This window comes from Ranitomeya variabilis, chromosome 2 (assembly GCF_051348905.1).
Source record: "Ranitomeya variabilis isolate aRanVar5 chromosome 2, aRanVar5.hap1, whole genome shotgun sequence".
NCBI lineage: Eukaryota > Metazoa > Chordata > Amphibia > Anura > Dendrobatidae > Ranitomeya > Ranitomeya variabilis.
In genome coordinates, this window is record NC_135233.1 from 84,452,832 (window position 1) to 84,471,808 (window position 18,977).

The 18,977-nt window shown below is 44.9% G+C and overlaps 1 protein-coding gene across 4 annotated transcripts in view; it reads left to right on the plus strand.

Moving 5' to 3' along the window:
- PAK5 (p21 (RAC1) activated kinase 5) overlaps positions 1-18,977 on the plus strand; it is a 219,685-nt gene that overhangs the window by 123,526 nt on the left and 77,182 nt on the right. The gene's annotated exons all lie outside the window — the stretch shown is intronic.

The following is an 18,977-nucleotide window of genomic DNA, read 5'->3' on the forward strand; positions in this document are numbered from 1 at the left end:
ACTTGCCCCACGTGATGGTCCATACTGTATAATGGCGCCACATGATGCTTTGTACAGTATAATGGCCCCACACGATGCTGGGTATAGTATAATGGCCACACAATGCTGGGTACAGTATAATGGCCCCACACAATGCTGGGTGCAGTATAATGGCCACACATGGTTACCCCACCCCCATCATTGCCTTCTCCATCAGTACACACAAACACCTTTCACCGCGCTCCCTCGCAGCAGCCGGCAGCTTCCACTCCCACGGCGCTGAATGGTGTCATCCAGCTGCGCCGCTGACTGCTGTATCCAGCATTACAGCTCAGTCCCCATAGAATGTAATACAGCACAGCCCCATAGAATATAATGCTGCACAGCCCCCATAGAATGTAACGCAGGCAGGTGGCAGCCCCCATAGAATGTAACGCAGGCAGGTGGCAGCCCCCATAGAATGTAACGCAGGCAGGTGGCAGCCCCCATAGAATCTAAGGGGTGCTGCACCAGGTTGGTGGAGAATCCGATGGATGGGTACCAGGGGGAGAGTGGGAGCGGGGTGCGCGCACCATGGGGAGACAAAGTTTAGTTTGTCAGTCCTCCTATGCTGTCAGAGTCTCTGCTGTAACCGCAGCAGGGCAGCGCTGCATGGAGAGGGGGAGAGACACATACATTCACTTACAGTCTGGAGATCCGCTCGCTGCTCCCGCGGTCACACAGACACGGAGTGTCTCACAACTCTGCCCCCGTGCCAGAAACCAGTCCGGGTGCTGCCGCTCTGTCCTCAGAGTCCGCCCACGTCTATAGTTGAGGAGGAAGCCGGAGGCGGGCGGTGAGGCAACTCAAGGGGGCGTGGCTACAACGCAGTCCCAGGGAACGGAACGAACAGCGGGTACTAATCGGGCTCTCTCTACGTCCCGGAAGTGGGCGGGGCTTCACCGGCGGCCGCAAATTCGGGATTTTAAATGCCCGAAGCGGGACAGCGGGACCCCGGTGCCAAAGCGGGACTGTCACGCTGAAATCGGGACGGTTGGGAGGTATGGTCTAGGAGACTGTCAGCTCTTGGTTCCTTACTGGAAATCTGTCTAATAAGAAAAAGGAGGTGGGGTGAGTGACTTCAGAGATTTTTAACATTTTAACCTCGAGTTGCACAAAAAAATTTCAACTTAGTGTTTTGCATCAGATTTCTATGTATGGCTGCAGTGGTGATCTCATGCTGACAGCTCACATCACCGCTGTGGCCAATCACGGAGCTCAGAACTCTGCAGATGTAAACAGCATGAGCTGCTGAGCTTAGCTAATAGGCGCAGCGGTAATGCATGCTGTTAATGTGACGGAGACCGGAGCTCCGGCAAAGAGTCGATATTGGAGCTGGGGAGGTTGAGTACCATCTGGTTTTGTTATTTTGCATGCTTGCAAGCATTTGGGGTCCACGTCGCTGAAAGTGGAAAACCCTTTTAGATGACGGCATATTGACAATACGCTATCACGTCAGGAGATGGAAATAACCCATTTAGTTGTAATATAGTGGATTTTCCTCAATATTAAGAAGAATTAAGTATGCCGACATTACCTTATATACCATTTGAACCTGAATACAGCCTCTTCTATATATTGTGTGAGGCCCACACAGCCTTCCCATGTCCAGCATTAGCTCTACACAGCCTCACCATGTCCAGCATATGAGGCCCATACAGCCTCCCTATGTCCAGCATATGAGGCCCACACAGCCTCTCCATGTCCAGCATATGAGGCCCACGCAGCCCCCATGTCCAGCATATGAGGCCCACGCAGCCCCCATGTCCAGCATATGAGGACCACACAGCCTCCCCATGTCCAGCATATAAGGCCCATACAGCCTCCCCATGTCCAGCATATGAGGCCCACACAGTCTCCCTATGTCCAGAATATGAGCCCCACACAGCCTCCCCATGTCCAGCACATGAGGCTCGCACAGCCTCCTCATATCCAGAGTAAAACCCCCATAGTCTTCCCATGTCCACAGTAAGACCCCCATAGCTTCCCCATGTCCACAGTAAGACCCCATAGCTTCCCCATGTCCACAGTAAGACACCCATAGCCTCCCCATGTCCACAGTAAGACCCCCATAGCTTCTCCATGTCCACAGTAAGACACCCATAGCCTCCCCATGTCCACAGTAAGACCCCCATAGCTTCTCCATGTCCACAGTAAAACATCCATAGCCTCATGTCCACAGTAAGACACCCATAGCCTCCTCATGTCCATAGTAAGACCCCCATAGCCTCCTCATGTCCACAGTAAGACTCCTATAGCCTCCTCATGTCTATAGTAAGACACCCAAAGCCTCCTCGTGTTCATAGTAAGACACCCATAGCCTCCTCGTGTCCACAGTAAGACACCCATAGCCTCCTCATGTCCACAGTAAGACCCCCATAGCTTCTCCATGTCCACAGTAAAACATCCATAGCCTCATGTCCACAGTAAGACACCCATAGCCTCCCCATGTCCACAGTAAGTCCCCCATAGTCTTCCCATGTCCACAGTAAGACCCCCATAGCTTCCCCATGTCCACAGTAAGACCCCATAGCTTCCCCATGTCCACAGTAAGACACCCATAGCCTCCCCATGTCCACAGTAAGACCCCAATAGCTTCTCCATGTCCACAGTAAAACATCCATAGCCTCATGTCCACAGTAAGACCCCCATAGCCTTCCAATGTCCACAGTAAGACACCCATAGCCTCCTCATGTCCATAGTAAGACCCCCATAGCCTCCTCATGTCCACAGTAAGTCTCCTATAGCCTCCTCATGTCTATAGTAAGACACCCATAGCCTCCTCGTGTCCATAGTAAGACACCCATAACCTCCCCATGTCCACAGTAAGACATCCATAGCCCCATGTCCACAGTAAGACACCCATAACCTCCCCATGTCCACAGTAAGACCCCCATAGCCTTCCCATTTCCACAGTAAGACCCACATAAACTCCACATTTCCACAGTAAGACCCCCATAGTCTTCCCATGTCCACAGTAAAAACTTTATAGCCTCCCTATGTGCAGCCAAACATACCATATACATAAGTTAAAAAAAACCAAGAAAACACATACTCACCTTGGTCCCGTTCCCCGACACTCTGGTTCTGCTCCTGTCTCGCTGTCTCTGGTGCGCTGACTCTCCGCAGTACACAGCTAATACGGTGAAATGATGTCATTGCGTCAGCTGCTTCACACGCTGATTGGTGGAGGAAGTGGCCTGGGGCCCTGCTCCACAAATGCAGTCAGCGTGGATATAGACAGAGGAGACAGCGAGTGGGCACGGTGCGGACCGTGGGCCACTGTTTTCAGTCCTCAGCTGTCTCGGTCCCCAGGCCGGACTGAGACAGCAAGAGGGCCGGATGTGGCCCGCAGGCCACACGTTGCCTAGGTCTGATCTAAGACATTCTGATAGGGCATCTAGATTGTGAGCCCCAATTGGGGAATAATGTCTGTAAAGCGATGTGGAATATAATGGTGCCACATAAGTAAGCAAAATAAATAAACTAGATACAGAAAGTGCTGAGGTAATGAAGGCACAATGTTTCAGAGTACAATGCTCCGCACATGGCACATCTAAAAGTCAGTCTCATCAGGCACATCTCACATCTCTGTCTTGGAGTCTTATGGAACCAATTCATTATTCGCATATTTCTCTGTACCAGACATGTGTTTATTAGACTCCTATGAGGTTACCTCTTTCTCAGGACCCTTCTTTGGAAACTCTCTAGTTCTTTTGTGTAACAAGGGGCCTCTGCTTGCCGTGTGGCTGCAGCCACATACTGCCTCACTTCCTGCTAGCTGTTCTTCTATATGTCTTATTACAATGTTAGAACTTATACAGTAAATTACATATAGACAATTACTTTGAATAAGTAGAGGATTGGGGCTCATTCAGACATCATAGAGTTTTCTCTTATGCAGAAACGGTCCCAGTTTCATCAGTAATTTTCATCAGCGTCTGGTCAGTGTCAGTTTTATCCATCAGAGTGTGGTCAGGGTTTCATAAGTTTTTTTTTGGGTGAAAACAAAAATTATGAAGACTTCTCAACCTTCTCCTATCACACAGTTGGTGAAAAGCGTGCAGCACGCAGCTGGCTTCTGAGAGCTGTGGGATCTTTTTCAGACTTAGACTGCCATTGGTGAGGTTCATCCAAGACTCCCATCAAAATCGGACATGTCTCTTGTGTTCTCACTCAGTTCGTGAAAAATACACGGACATGTGAACAGCGCCATAGACTATAGTAGGTATGAGTTATAGCTGTGAAAAACACAGATCGACCTCGTACATGATGAGCCCCTACATAGGTAAGAGGTGGTAAGGCTTACTGCACTTGCCTCTGTTAGTTTACTTGTAGTTATGTGTACTTTCTAATCTCCTGATTAATAAATTCTCTTATCATTTTGCTCAGCAGGGAACTTTACGTGTCATACCTGATTATCAACATAAACAGTAGGATTGATTTGTCCCTAAAATGATGTTTTTAATCGCGTGCTGAGTCATTAATATTCCTTTTGTATCAGCTTTGTAACGTTGTCGGAGATCCTTGCGCACAGGAGACATGCAGTTTTCTATTTTCCAGCAGGATACAGAACTCTGTACCTTTCATAAAAGATTTTCTAGTGAACAGCATGAACTATGGCTTCTTGCGTGTCTCACGGGGACATCAGTCTTACCATTCTTATCTGCTTCGCTGGATACTTATCGCTAGAGACCAGAGCCTCACAAATGGATAATCCTAATAAAATATTTCCTGATGAGATATGTAAATGAGAAAACACTGAATAAACTGACATAAAATACTACATTATTAGCCGTAAGATTTTATTACTTTCATTATTTTTTTAGCTATGATTTTGTGGCTCCTCATCTCTTCATTCAAAGTGGTTTTAGATCCTTTAACCCCTTCCGTTTTTACTTCTTCGTTTTTTCCTCCCCTTCTTCCAAGAGCCATAACTTTTTTATTCTTTTGTCCAAATAGCCATATGAGGGCTTGTATTTTTGTGGGACAAGTTGTACTTTTGAATGATGAGTGGAAAGCGGGAAAATAATTCCAAGTGAATCGAAATTTCAAAAAAAGTACAATCTCACAATTGATTTTGTTTTTTTTTTATTTACCTTGTTCACTATGCGATAAAACTGACCTCACAATATATGTGTCTAAGTCAATACGTTTCCAAACATGTATACTTTTTTTGTTTATTTTTTTATTCAAGTGGTGAAAAAAATCTGAAACTTGTAAAGAAACAAAAAAACAAAAAGCAACTTTACTTTTGTTGCCATTTACTGAGACACTTCCAATTTTCAGGATCTGGGGTTTTGTGAAGGCTTATTTTTTGCACCCTGAGCTGATGTATTTACAGATATAATTTTTTTAGGTAAATACAATGTTTTGATCACCTCCTATTGCATTTTATTGCACTGTTGTGGCAGCCAAAAAAGGTGATTCTGGCCTTTTGAGTTTTCTCAAATAACCCTCCACGACAGCCGAACAAGCAATTACCCCAGAATAGTAGGAGGTCGTATTTTAGAATTCCTCCCTCAGTGGCACACTATTTGTTCAAGTCCATGTATCCCAAAGTCTGTCCAGGAAGGAGTAAAGATTAAGTTCTCCTCTTACCCTGCACTAAGGCTGAGAATAACTTACCTTCTCCAAAATTGCAAAACGCACTGATATTCGGTCTACAAGGTTTACTCTCTTCCTGAGTAATCTCTCCAGTTCCAGAAGCAAGGGTTATTACTCTCGGCTTTTCCTTGTATTTATTTTGAGGTTTTAAGTTTATGATTATCCTGTAAGCGACACTTGTTTTTTTACACAATTTACAGAAGGTTCAAGATGGGGTCCATAAAGTCTGCTGTCCCCTTGATAGGACAGAACTTTGTCATGTCAGCCATCGATTTAATGGATGCCTATTATCATGTCCCTATCCATATAATCTGCTGAAAAATTTTAAGATTTGAGATCACCCAAGGAAGACAAACACTGCACTTCCTGTTCAATCTTCTGCCGTTCGGAATATCGTCCGCATCTCAAATCATTACAAAGATTATGGCAGAGGTTTTTTTATCAGAAAATAGAACATCTGCATAATCCCTTATCTTGATGACTTCTTACTCGTGGCTTTGTCTGGTTCTGCAGCTTAGAGAATATCTCCAGAAAACAATTCAGATTTTGACGTCTCTAGGATGGCTGGTGAACCATCCGAAGTCAGACTTGGTCTTTTCTACTACAAAAACCTTCTTAAGTATGCTACTGAACTCCTGGAGACAAACATCCTTCTTACCAAAGGAGAAACAAATCCAATTAATATCCAAAATAACCTTCCTGCGGAGGCAGTAATCAGTGTCCGTAAGATTTGCAATATGAGTCCTGGACAGTAACCAAACTGGGACAGATCCCCAAAATCCCTGAGCAGGAAGATTCCGGTGCCTGATCAGGTAAAGTCCTCTCTGACCTGGTGGCTCAATCCACTTAAGGAGAGGAGTCTCCTGGACTCAGAACCCTCTATCGACAATAATTGTGGATGTCAGCAGAAGAGGATGAAGCTCTATGAATTCCCACACTTCCTTCCAGGGTCTCTGGACAAGGGAGATCAGCCAGCGATCCTCCAATTTCAGAGAGCTGAAGGCAGTAGTGGAGGAAGTCAGATCAGCAACATCCATAATTCAAGGCACCCACGTAAGGGTTTACTCAGACAGTATATCTGTGGTTGCTCATCTTTGTCATCTGGGAAGCACGAAGATTTAAAAGCAGTCTCAACAAGAATCTTTTTTTTTGGCAGAAGAACATCTTATCTCCCTATCTGCTCTCCACATAAGAGGCTCTGCCAACATGAAGGCCAACTTTGTGAGCAGAAGAGATGTGCATCCAGGCGAATGGAGCCTAAATATAGAGGCTTTGAAGATAATCAGAAAACATGATCATCCAGAAAAAGACCTGTTTGTAAGTCATCAGAATGTAAAAGCGGACCAGTACTTCTCCCAGAACCCAAACGATGCCTGCTTAGAGGTGGACATGTGTGCCCACCTCTGGAGATTAAACCTGGCTTATGCATTACCGACAATCTGGTCTTGCCAAGGACACTACAAAAGATAAGAACCAAAAAAGGTCAAAATAATCTTAGTAACGCCTCTCTGGCCAAAGAGAAGCTGGTTCAGCACCTATTTGAGGTTAAAAGGTCCCGAATCTCCCACCAATCAGAAACCTTCTTCACCAAGGTCCGATCTACCACCCAGACCACGAAAGCCTGTTTGGCTTCTGCTTTCACAATTTTAAAAATGAAAGACCTCTCAGATACTGTCATACAGACCCTCCAGAAAATTGAAAAACCAATAACAAATGCAATTTACCATAAAATATAGAAAACCTTTGTATCTTGGTGTGCGTCTAGTCCTCCAAATTCCCATCGTCTAGAAGTCGTCCAAATCCTAGACTTCCTACAAGAAGGTCTGGAAAGGGGCCTCAAAACCTGACACCCTCAAGGTCGAGATTGGAGCTCTAAGCTCATGGAGCGCCCCCAGGCGCAGGGAAGTGGGGTACTCGGTACCGGGTCCCTCTGTCTCGGTTCTGGGGATTTCACGGTGGCCCGACCCGGTCCGTGGCCCTGCTAAGGGGCGCCCAATTAAAGGATGTAGTTTGTCAAGTCTTCGTGACGCCACCTGTGGTGTTCGGTCAGGGTGACCGATGCTGCTTAGGGGTCCGCTGGGGTGATGTTATGGCAGCTAGATGGAATACCTTCCCACAGGTGAAGTATGTCCCCAGGGCTTCCCAGTAAGGTAGATGATGATGGTGTAGGTCGCAGTAAATAACGAGGACACAGGGTTGCAGTCTCTTTACCTTTTACTGTAGACTTCAGCGTCCACAATCCAGAGCACTGCTAACAGGGCTGGCTGAATCCGGCCGGTCCGAAGGCACATCCAGAGTTCCATTTGCAGGTGGAAATCAGTAGCCTTCCTACTTGCGCCTGTGTGTTGTAGTACCTCCCTGCTGAGCACCACGGGATAGTCCTCACAACTGTCGTGTATGTTTCTGGTATTCTCTCTCTCCGTCCTCCAGATGGTATGGATAGGACGACCCGTATGACGGGGTAGGCCTGGAGCTATTTTATAAGGACCCTAGAGACGCCCCTCTCCCACAATTTGCCTCCGTTGTCTTCATTAGGTTAAAGGTTGGGCAGCCAACTTGGAATTAACTGTCCTGCCGTAGTTTGAAGTAATGCGTAGAGCCTATTACTCCCTCGGTGTTCCGGGCCACCGGCTACTCACCTCAGAAGGATGTTGCCGATCTTAAGGCAGAACTCCTCCCGGTATTGTGCTGTGATCTCGTTTCTCACTTCTCCACAATATACTCCGCTTCTTGTCCTTTCTTAGGATGCTGCCGCAATGAGGTGCAGGCGCAGCTCCGTAACGTTCTATCTCTTGCTAAGTATCTGCCAGGATCCCACCCCTGACAGGGACCTCTGTCTGCAGCTCAGATGTTCCTCCTTCTGCCCCTGTCTGCCTGACAGGTCTTTCCTGGGTCTCACCCAGCAGCTTTCTCCGACTAACTTCCTATCCAACCCCCAGTTTTACCCGAGTGTGAGGAGTGGCCTAATACATAGAACCCTTTGCTCCCCCTGGTGGTTGGAGTTTGAAGTGTAGTGTGTGACTGTGATACCTGGTCAGGTGAACTCCTTTAGTGCTTTAGTGCCATCAGACGTACCATCACTCCCCCTGGTGGAAGAGCGACAATACTGCAACGACCAGGACTCTGGGGCGATGCTGCACTCATTTTTGACCAAAGATTAGTAGATCACTGTTGGGTAAAAAGATTTATGACTGCTGCTTCCCTGTGTACGTTCAAGATTGACCAACCTAATCCCATCCTGGGAACTTAATATCGTTCCCAAGGGTCTAACACTGCCTCCATTTGAGCCTATATCCTCAATAGACCTGGACGAACTATCCTGGAAAACAGTCTTTATGGTAGCAATTACCACGGCCAGGAGAGTGGGTGAACTTCAAGCCCTCGCAATCAAAGAACACTATTCGAGAATTCAGGATAATAAACTTGTTCTCCAGTTGGACCCAAGGTGGTCTCAGAATTCCACAGATCACTGGAAATTATTCTTCCCTCCTTTTGCCAAAATCCAGCAATGACAGAGAGGAAGAATTCCATTCATTAGATGTACGAAGAGTGGTCCTCCACTATCTAAAACATACACAATCTTGGAGGAGGGATCAGAATCTCTTTATCTAGCTTTACGGTCAAAATAAAGAGAACATATCAAAAAGCACAATTGCTAAATGGATCAAGAAAGCTATTTGCAAAGCATATTGAAACCAGATTCTCTCGCCCACTCCACTAGGGCTATGTCTGTCTCCTGGAATGAGAAGGCAAGCTCTTCCATCGAGCAGATCTGTAGATCCGCTACCTAATCCTCGATCCGCTACCTAATCCTCGATCCGTACCTTCTCCAAACATTATAGACTAGACTTAATGTCCATCAAAGATTTAGTCTTTGGCAGGAAAGTTCTCTAGGGTATTGTCCCGCCCTAACATTAGTTGTTGGTATTTCTCCTGTGGTGCTTTTGTGGAGGGTTATTTGAGAAAATAGAATTAGACTTGCTTAGAAATTCGGTTTCTAAGAACCCTCCACGACAGCACAGGTAAATTCCAACCCTTCTCGTTATTTCTTGCATTGCTTTAAATCTGGTGGTAAATAAATATTTTTTAAAGCATTCAAACCTTTTGTGATCCTTTAGAAAAACACTGGAGAAAATGTAGGAAGGGCTAGTTGATCTCTTTGTGTTTCAGGTCCTTATTAGGGTGGGGTGAAATCCTCCTGAGGGTTCTTAGATACCAAATAAGTCTAATTCTATTTTTCCCCGGTACAACGTTTAACCGATTGGATTAATTTACTTTATATTTTGATAAATCAAATACCAAATATGTGTATTTTTTTTTTTTTTATTGTTTTATTTTTACTGGGTTAAAAGGGGGATGGTGATTTGAACTTTGTGGTTTTTTTTCATATTTTTTTAAAACTTTTTTAAAAACTTGTTACTGTATTTAATAGTCCCCTTGAAGCTGTGATCACCTGATCACTTGTGCTATACTTAGCAGTGCATTAGCACTCATATGTATAGCTAAAATCGCAGGAGAATCGTCATGACAAGCGCGGAGGCCTTCAGCAGACCTCTGGCTGCCATAGTCACCCATTGGCGCTCCGTGTTCACCTCATGGGTGACAGTATCAAGGGTTTTTATCAAAATGATAGCATAAAGCCCAGTGAATGACCCAGCAAACCTACAAATTCCTTTTCTAACAGATACAAATTGACTGTTCAAACCAAGCTCAGGCCCTTAGTGCACTTTTGGCATGGCCATGCAGTTAATTGACCCATCCCACCTATCTCCAACCAAGAAAAATTTTAAACAATAAGTTGTGATAATACACTGAACTAGTCAGCCATGAAAAGGGTGCAGTGAGCACCTGTGCTTGTTTTGAACAGTCGGTTTAATGTAGCTTTAACGTTTCACTATGGTAAAGTATGTTATAAACTACCCTCCATATAAAATAGTGAAATAATTATCATGTCAGATTAAATAGACACATTAAGCTTACTCTACCAGGAGAGAGCTTTCTGATCTGAAAATGAGGGTGAGTGAATCACTGGAGCTTTTTAGCTGTGTCCTCCCACTAATGTGAATCAAGGCATTTACAGTCAGGATTAGAGCGGTATTACTGGCTATGAACATTAACTCGCTGTTGAGATTTTCATTTATCCTTCAGTGAGAGTGCGATCTGTGCTGAACATAGATAAAATACATTATTAATAGGTATCTGACTCACCGCCCATTCCAGTGCACGGCTCAGTGTGTGGGCCTGTATGAATAATTTTCAAGCATTAAACTTTTCAAGCTTTTTCCAAAAAATGTAAAGATTTGTTATGCTTGGTGCTCTGTAAAAATGCAGCAACCAGTGCTAAAGATTATGTGACTTGTATATAATGTTGATAAGTATCGGTAACAGGGGTTCTTCTCTTTTACAGAATGTTCACGAAAGTTGAAAACTGCATTGCGTATTATAGTAAAAGTGCTGTGGGTGAGATATTTTCATATTTCCTCCACATGCTATATACAAAAACTGTAGTGGAAATGAACCTGCACTGCTGCAGATTTTCAGTGAGGAGTTTCTGCAACAAAATTGTATTTCATAAATGCAGATTTTGTTGCAGATTTTTCCCTCCTGCAGTGCATTGATGTCACCTGGATATACCCTTAACTACTGCTAGAATGCCCACAGGCTATAAACATCAGAGCGGTCCACACTTTACTCTGCACTGACTTTCTAAAATGTCAATGCAGAATAAACAAAAACAACTTGCAGGTGATTGTGCAGCTATGGGGGTGAGGAGCTGGCTGTCAGACACAGCCAGACTCCCCACAGAGGAGATAAACATGGTTTATTGCCATGCTTACCTATTCAATCTTTGTATACACAGTGCTGAATCAACACTTGTGTTTACAGATTAGAAAGCACTGACCATGCTTTCTCCTCCATACCCAGCAGTCATGTGGGAGTAGGAGCTACTGGATCTTAGGAGATGCAGTCAGTTCTCCTATACGACCTGGAATCTAAAGTTTCCCTGTGACTAGTATGCCATCTCCATTGACAGGGAAAATAAGCAAATAAAAGTAATGTAATAATGTGTTAAAGTGCCCCCAATAGATAAAAATAATTTCTACAGAAAGAGGAATGCAAGTTAAAATGTTCTTTTCAAACTTTTGAGGATGTAAAAAAAATAAATACATTTGGTAAATAAAAAAAAAATTCCAATATCAGAAAAAAATACATGAAAAAATAACAAAAATTAAGGGCCATGGATTACAAAAAAGAGGCAAAAATTACTTGAATATCCAAGCAAGATAAAATTTTAGAGCCGTTAAAGGTGCATGTATGATAAAACTCAAAAATGTGCTTGGTCAGCAACGGAGTGAAAGTTATGATGAAGGCTCATTGTTGAAAATCTAAGGCCATATCCAGTAAGACATGCGTATTAAAAGAAATTAAAAGACAACGGAAAAATTCCAGGTAGAATACAAGGCCATGTTCACATTTTTACATCCCCAGCATTAACTGTTGACACTTGACAGGAAGGATTAAACAATTCATGCTTCTCACGCCAAATTTTCACTCTTCAATCAGCATGACGGATTGATCTGATGGTGCAGAAGCAAGTTCACTGCAGTTCAAATTCACCACAGTTTAAATTCTCCCGGTGAACTATGGTGAACTCACCTCTGCACCGTGAGATTTTTTTCTCATTGTGCCTGCGGTGATCTCACTGGATGGAGGTCACTGCAGTTCATTAGTTTGACTGGAAATGCAGTCTCAGTGACCCGCGGTAAGCTTGATGAGGTCACCCCTGCTCACTGATGCGGCACTCGCAACAGCTCATTCCTCAGTGATTTTCAGCCTGGACGGTCGCGTCTTGGCACTGTCCAGGTTGGAAACTATTAATCCCCAGACATGGATTAAGACGTGGGACAGAACGTTTTATTACAGGAGACAAGGGATTCAGTGGAATGGGCGTTAGGTGAGTATAACTGTGTTTGTTATTTTTAAATAAAAAATTAAAACTGTGTTTTGTTTTTATTTCAAATAAAAGACTTTATACTTGCTGTGTCTTTATTTACAATACAACTATAGGATTAGTAATAGATAGGTGTCTTATAGACGCCTCTCCATTACTAATCCGTGGGCTTGATATCACCAGACAATACAAAGGTGACACCAACCCCACAAATATGAATCCCACTTGCCACCGCTACAGGACAAGTGGGAAGAGACGGGGATGAATACTCCCATAAGCTGCCACTTGCTCTCACTGTTATTAGCGGCAGCAGGCATCGGCTGATGGGAGCAGTAGTCCCATCAGCCAACGCCAGTGACCGGAGGTAAACATTTTACCTCCGATCACAGCTGCGGGCTCACACTGTCATTTGACAGCGTGGGAACTGTGGCTGGTAATGATCACCACTGATCAGAAGCAGTGTTTGCCGCACTGTCAGGCACATTACTGCGCGACAAATACCCGGTGTTCGGCTGGCCAAACCTGAACAGTAACACGGACTTCCTGGTGAAGTCTGTGTCCGGTCTCCGTGCCTAAACAGTAGGTGTTCAGCACAGGTGCCAAACTTTACTGTTCGGATTCACCCATCTCTAGTCAGGACCTCGCCACATCAGCAGGGCCTCAAATGTCAGCAAAAATACAGTAAATGTAACTGATCATAATAAACCTTCCCAAAAGATACAATGAGGTTTCAGCAAGGCAAGAAAAAGGTTAAAACATATACTACGTCTCCATGTCATGCCCCTGGATTGCTCCTGCCCTAACAAGGGCAGTACCCAAGTATTGACCTATTCAAACATTACCCATAGTGGTTGTATAGCCTCCCAATGCGTTTCCCCCTTTGTTCGGGGGTTTCATCATTGGGGAATTTAGACCAATGTATAATATGGGCTTTTGCAGTGGCAAGTAGTACCCAACAAACTGACGGGTTATGTCAGTACCCCTACATGCGGGAAAAAAGGTATATTAAAGGAGTATTAAAGGGATCGAAAAAAACTATTTTTTCTCTCCCCCACTGCCGAAAACCCTTTTTTTACCTTGACATGGTAAACTTATGACTGAGAGAAGTCAGAAACGATTCTGGGGAGACCAAACCAATCTTTTATTATGAGCACTGTTGAATTAGAGCACTAGCACTTTATATAATTACTGTTTTGTCTGTCCATATGTACATTTTGGACATTAACCTTATATGGTAACTATTAAAAGTTATAATTTAACATTTTCCTTGCCCTGCAGAGTCAGGGTCTCTCCACATCAGCAGGGTCAGGGCCTCTCCACATCAGCAGGGACAGGACATCCCCACATCAGCAGGGTCAGGACATCCCCACATCAGCAGGGTCAGTACATCCCCACATCAGCAGGGTCAGGGCATCTCCACATCAGCAGGATCAGGGCATCTCCACATCAACAGGGTCAGGACATCCCCACATCAGCAGGGTCAGGACATCCCCACATCAGCAGGGTCAGTACATCCCCACATCAGCAGGGTCAGGGCATCCCCACATCAACAGGGACAGGACATCCCCACATCAGCAGGGTCAGGACATCCCCACATCAGCAGGGTCAGTGCATCCCCACATCAGCAGGGTCAGGGCATCCCCACATCAACAGGGACAGGACATCCCCACATCAGCAGGATCAGGACATCCCCACATCAGCAGGGTCAGGACATCCCCACATCAGCAGGATCAGGATATCCCCACATCAGCAGGGTGTAAGATCTTTTGGAATACCTGGGGTGGACTCGCAGATCCACGACAACAAACCTCCCAAGGGTGAGCTGACCAGGTAGACCACCCCCTATACAGGGAGCGTTAGGAGCAGACCCAAGAGAGACTATTGCCCCAGAAGCTGGAACCCGGAGACAGGTAGTAGGAGGTACAAAATAGAGAAGCTGGGCGTAGGACGGACAGAGCGGGGTAAGATGAAGTACAGTTAGGTAAGAGCTGGGTACAGGCGAGACCAAAGGAGCACTGCAAAGGGGAAGACACAAAGAAAGCAGGACAGGACAGAGACACCAGACTAACAGTACGGAGAGGACACTGGGAAGGCTGGACTGGACGAGGAGACTAGGAAGCCTGGGAAAGACAGAGAAGCTGAACTGGCTAGACAGAGTGGAGACTCAAAACAGGCAGTGCAAAGACAATGGTGGACCTGAGTCACAGAAGCACAAATGACAGACAGGCAAGGAGCAGAGGAAGGAATCGCCTTATATACATGGAGTGCTGAAGGACTTCCGGGTCACGGTCCTCCAGGATCACAGAGAGGAGATACAGAGCGCCTGTAAATCAGAAAGAGGAAGTGCCGGAGTGGGCGGTGCACGCGCACCTGACGAGAACCAGAGAGCGGAGAAGAATGAAGGAGAGGACGCGCGCCTGCAGGAGGAGCGCACCACAGCGGGTAAGTATGAGCGGAAGGAGTGGCCGTGACACAGGGTCAGGACATTCCCACATCAGCAGGGTCAGGACATCCCCACATCAGCAGGGTCAGGACATCCCCACATCAGCAGGGTCAGGACATCCCCACATCAGCAGTGTCAGGACATCCCCACATCAGCAGGGTAGGGCATTTACATTTCTTTCTGATGCATTGACCTGTTGTGTTACCCATTACTGGTCCTTTTGAGATATTTGGTTGCAATTTAGATCAGTCATCATGTGTGATACAAGTCTAGCAGAACTAGATAGCACAATAACAATGACTTTTTTGCCTCGGCAGAATATTCTCACAATGTTCTATTTTTAATAATGTGTAATACGTTGGAGATAGGCATGATTGTAATTACATGTTTCCCGTGTTGTTATGGTAACACAAAATTGAAAAACTGCTGCAAAGAGTGGTAAATTATATACCACACGTAGGCCTGGCATCTTTGTTTATCCGTTTTGTATATAACATTCATTTTGCGCGGGGAGGAGAGTGAACGTTTCTTATGACTACCATTAGTCTCATAGTCATCAGAGTAACATAATCATTACAAACGTGACCTTTTTTGCGCATGTAAATTTCCCTTTGCCATAGCCACCCCTGTGATGTGTTAGTTGGACAGGTCATTTTACACATTATGATTTTGTCTCAGTTTTACAACTGAACTCACTATCTGAAGAAGAAAAAAGTGAAATCTTGTAGTGTTTACATTGGCCACCAAACTTCAAAATGGGCTAACACGTCCTGTTCTGTAAAGATTGATTCTCAGAAGTCACCAATTATCAACGAAAGGTAGCATCTATCTGTACATAGTACAGGAGCCACCGTGCACTATAGGTAGTGGTCACAGCTCACATCCTCCTCCTCCCTTGTGAAATGACCTCTGCACAGGTCGCCGAGCATGAAAACTGTCCAGTAGAAGTTAATGAACATCTCTTGACTATTGTTAGCAGAAACTTAGGAAAGACGGTGACCTCTGTAATCGTGAGAAGAAAATAAAGAGATAAAATCTACATTCAGTAAATAATAACAGCAGAGTGAAAATGAATATGTAATAATACTATCTAGTTTTAATTAACATTTTATTTAAAGTTGTTGTCCGGGACCTGGATTTACATATTGATGACCTATCCATGGAGCAAGTCCTCAGTATGAGATAAGTGGGGGTCTGACACCCGTGCAGTCGGCTGATATCTGTTCTGGATATCACTGCTGAGCACTGCAGGTGATTTCCAATTAAAGCCAATAATCAATGTGCTCCGCTCTGTGCATCGCTTACATCTGGCCTCTGATGGAGCAGATATCAGCTGATCTGTGGGGGTAAAACCTAAGACAGAAACAAATGAACATATACCTGCTGTAAGGAAATAAGTAAAAGCAGTAGTGCATATAAATAAATAGAATACTTAGTAAACACCATTTTTGACTTTAAAAAAAAAGCGTAAAAGCCATCCTACCAGCAATAAGGTGTACCCAAATTCGGGAAGGTCCTAACCTCAAGTAGCTTTTACTTAAGTACTTACAGCAGGGTATATGCTCATTTTGTTTCTGTCTTAGATTTTGTCTGTTTAGTGGCCAGTGTGAACATGCTGCTATTTTGCACGCATACTAACTTATACTCCAGTTCATTTTTTTTCAGTTTAGTGATCTGTGTGGGTGGCAGGTGTCAGACCCCACACTGATCGCCTATGGGTTATGTATCTTATGGATAGGTAATCAATATATTCCATACGGGCAACCCCTTTTAGTGAGTAAAACGTGTCCGAATCCCTGGGAACGTGAGTACAGCTCTGTTAGGTTTTTAGTTTTATTATAGATAACTGAAGACGGTGGAGAAATTTAATTGAAAGTGTTGAAAGTGAACAACCCCTTTAATACTTGGGGGAAGAAAGTTTTATGTCTCACCTCCTTGAAGCCCCTGATACAGATGAGCAGTTCTCAAGCAGCAAGGACAGGTGGCACTGGTACAGCAGGATGACCTACTCAGGTGAAATTTGTGAAGAAGATGTAAGATGCTGCAGAGTGGATTCCGAACAGGTGTAGCAAAACTGGCCCAGCAGAGTCTGATGTAGCAGAGCTGGATCTGCAGTGAGTGATGTTGCAGGGGTAGAACAGCAATAACTGCTGTTACAGAGCTGGCCCAGCAGAGTCTGATGTAGCAGAGCTGTAACAGTGATAAAGTCTGATGTAGCAGGGCTGGATCTGCAGTGAGTGATGTTGCAGGGGTAGAACAGCAATAACTGCTGTTACAGAGCTGGCCCAGCAGAGTCTGATGTAGCAGAGCTGTAACAGTGATAAAGTCTGATGTAGCAGGGCAGGATCTGCAGTGAGTGATGTTGCAGGGGTAGAACAGCAATAACTGCTGTTACAGAGCTGGCCCAGCAGAGTCTGATGTAGCAGGGCTGTAACAGTGATAAAGTCTGATGTAGCAGGGCTGGATCTGCAGTGAGTGATGTAGCAGGGGTAGAACAGCAATAACTGCTGTTACAGAGCTGGCCCAGCAGAGTCTGATGTAGCAGAGCTGTAACAGTGATAAAGTCTGAAGTAGCAGGGCTGGATCTGCAGTGAGTGATGTTGTAGGGGTAGAACAGCAATAACTGCTGTTACAGAGCTGGCCCAGCAGAGTCTGATGTAGCAGAGCTGTAACAGTGATAAAGTCTGATGTAGCAGGGCTGGATCTGCAGTGAGTGATGTAGCAGGGGTAGAACAGCAATAACTGCTGTTACAGAGCTGGCCCAGCAGAGTCTGATGTAGCAGGGCTGTAACAGTGATAAAGTCTGATGTAGCAGGGCTGGATCTGCAGTGAGTGATGTAGCAGGGGTAGAACAGCAATAACTGCTGTTACAGAGCTGGCCCAGCAGAGTCTGATGTAGCAGAGCTGTAACAGTGATAAAGTCTGAAGTAGCAGGGCTGGATCTGCAGTGAGTGATGTTGCAGGGGTAGAACAGCAATAACTGCTGTTACAGAGCTGGCCCAGCAGAGTCTGATGTAGCAGAGCTGTAACAGTGATAAAGTCTGATGTAGCAGGGCTGGATCTGCAGTGAGTGATGTAGCAGGGGTAGAACAGCAATAACTGCTGTTACAGAGCTGGCCCAGCAGAGTCTGATATAGCAGAGCTGTAACAGTGATAAAGTCTGATGTAGCAGGGCTGCATCTGCAGTGAGTGATGTAGCAGGGGTAGAACAGCAATAACTGCTCTGCTGTTGCAGAGTCTGATGTAGTAGAGCTGGCACAGTGATGGAGTCTGATGTAGCAGGGCTGGATCAGCAATTACTTATTTAACAGTGCTTGAACAGCGATAGCTAATGGACTTGAACCAACGGAGTCCGATGTAGCAGAGCTGGCACAGCAGTGACAGCAATAACAGACTTGTAGCATCTGGGGCTGAGTAGTGATAGCCCAAACACTATAATGGCAGGACTTCAGCCACCTTATTACTCAAGTGGCATCCCCAACTTATTAGACAACTCTATAAAACATTATTTTAACCAGGGTCCTATGATCTGTTTGGGGATTTTATTGTATCAAGCATTCAGCCATGGACCATATACAGTGGACCATCGTACTGTCTGACTCTTTGCATAGTCTACGTAAATCCTGTTGTATCTCTGGCACCATCAAGTCTGGACTGTTTCATTTTTTAATGAAAATAATAAAATATGTTTGCATGATAGGAAATGCTATGGCTAAAAATGACAAAAGATAACAGCTGTTTATCTTTAACCTATAAAGCGTATGTAGTTGTGATCTGAGAAAACATTACATGTAAGGGCTTCTAAGGGCAAACTGTTAATTACCTACTTCATTACTGTCAGAGTTAATTCAGTGTGTGGGAAGTGAAGCCGTTTTTCATCTTCTGCGCTGGAGTAGGAGCAGACAGCTGTTTTCACAGCTAGATCCATTATAGCTTATCACTGGAGGACAGGCCACA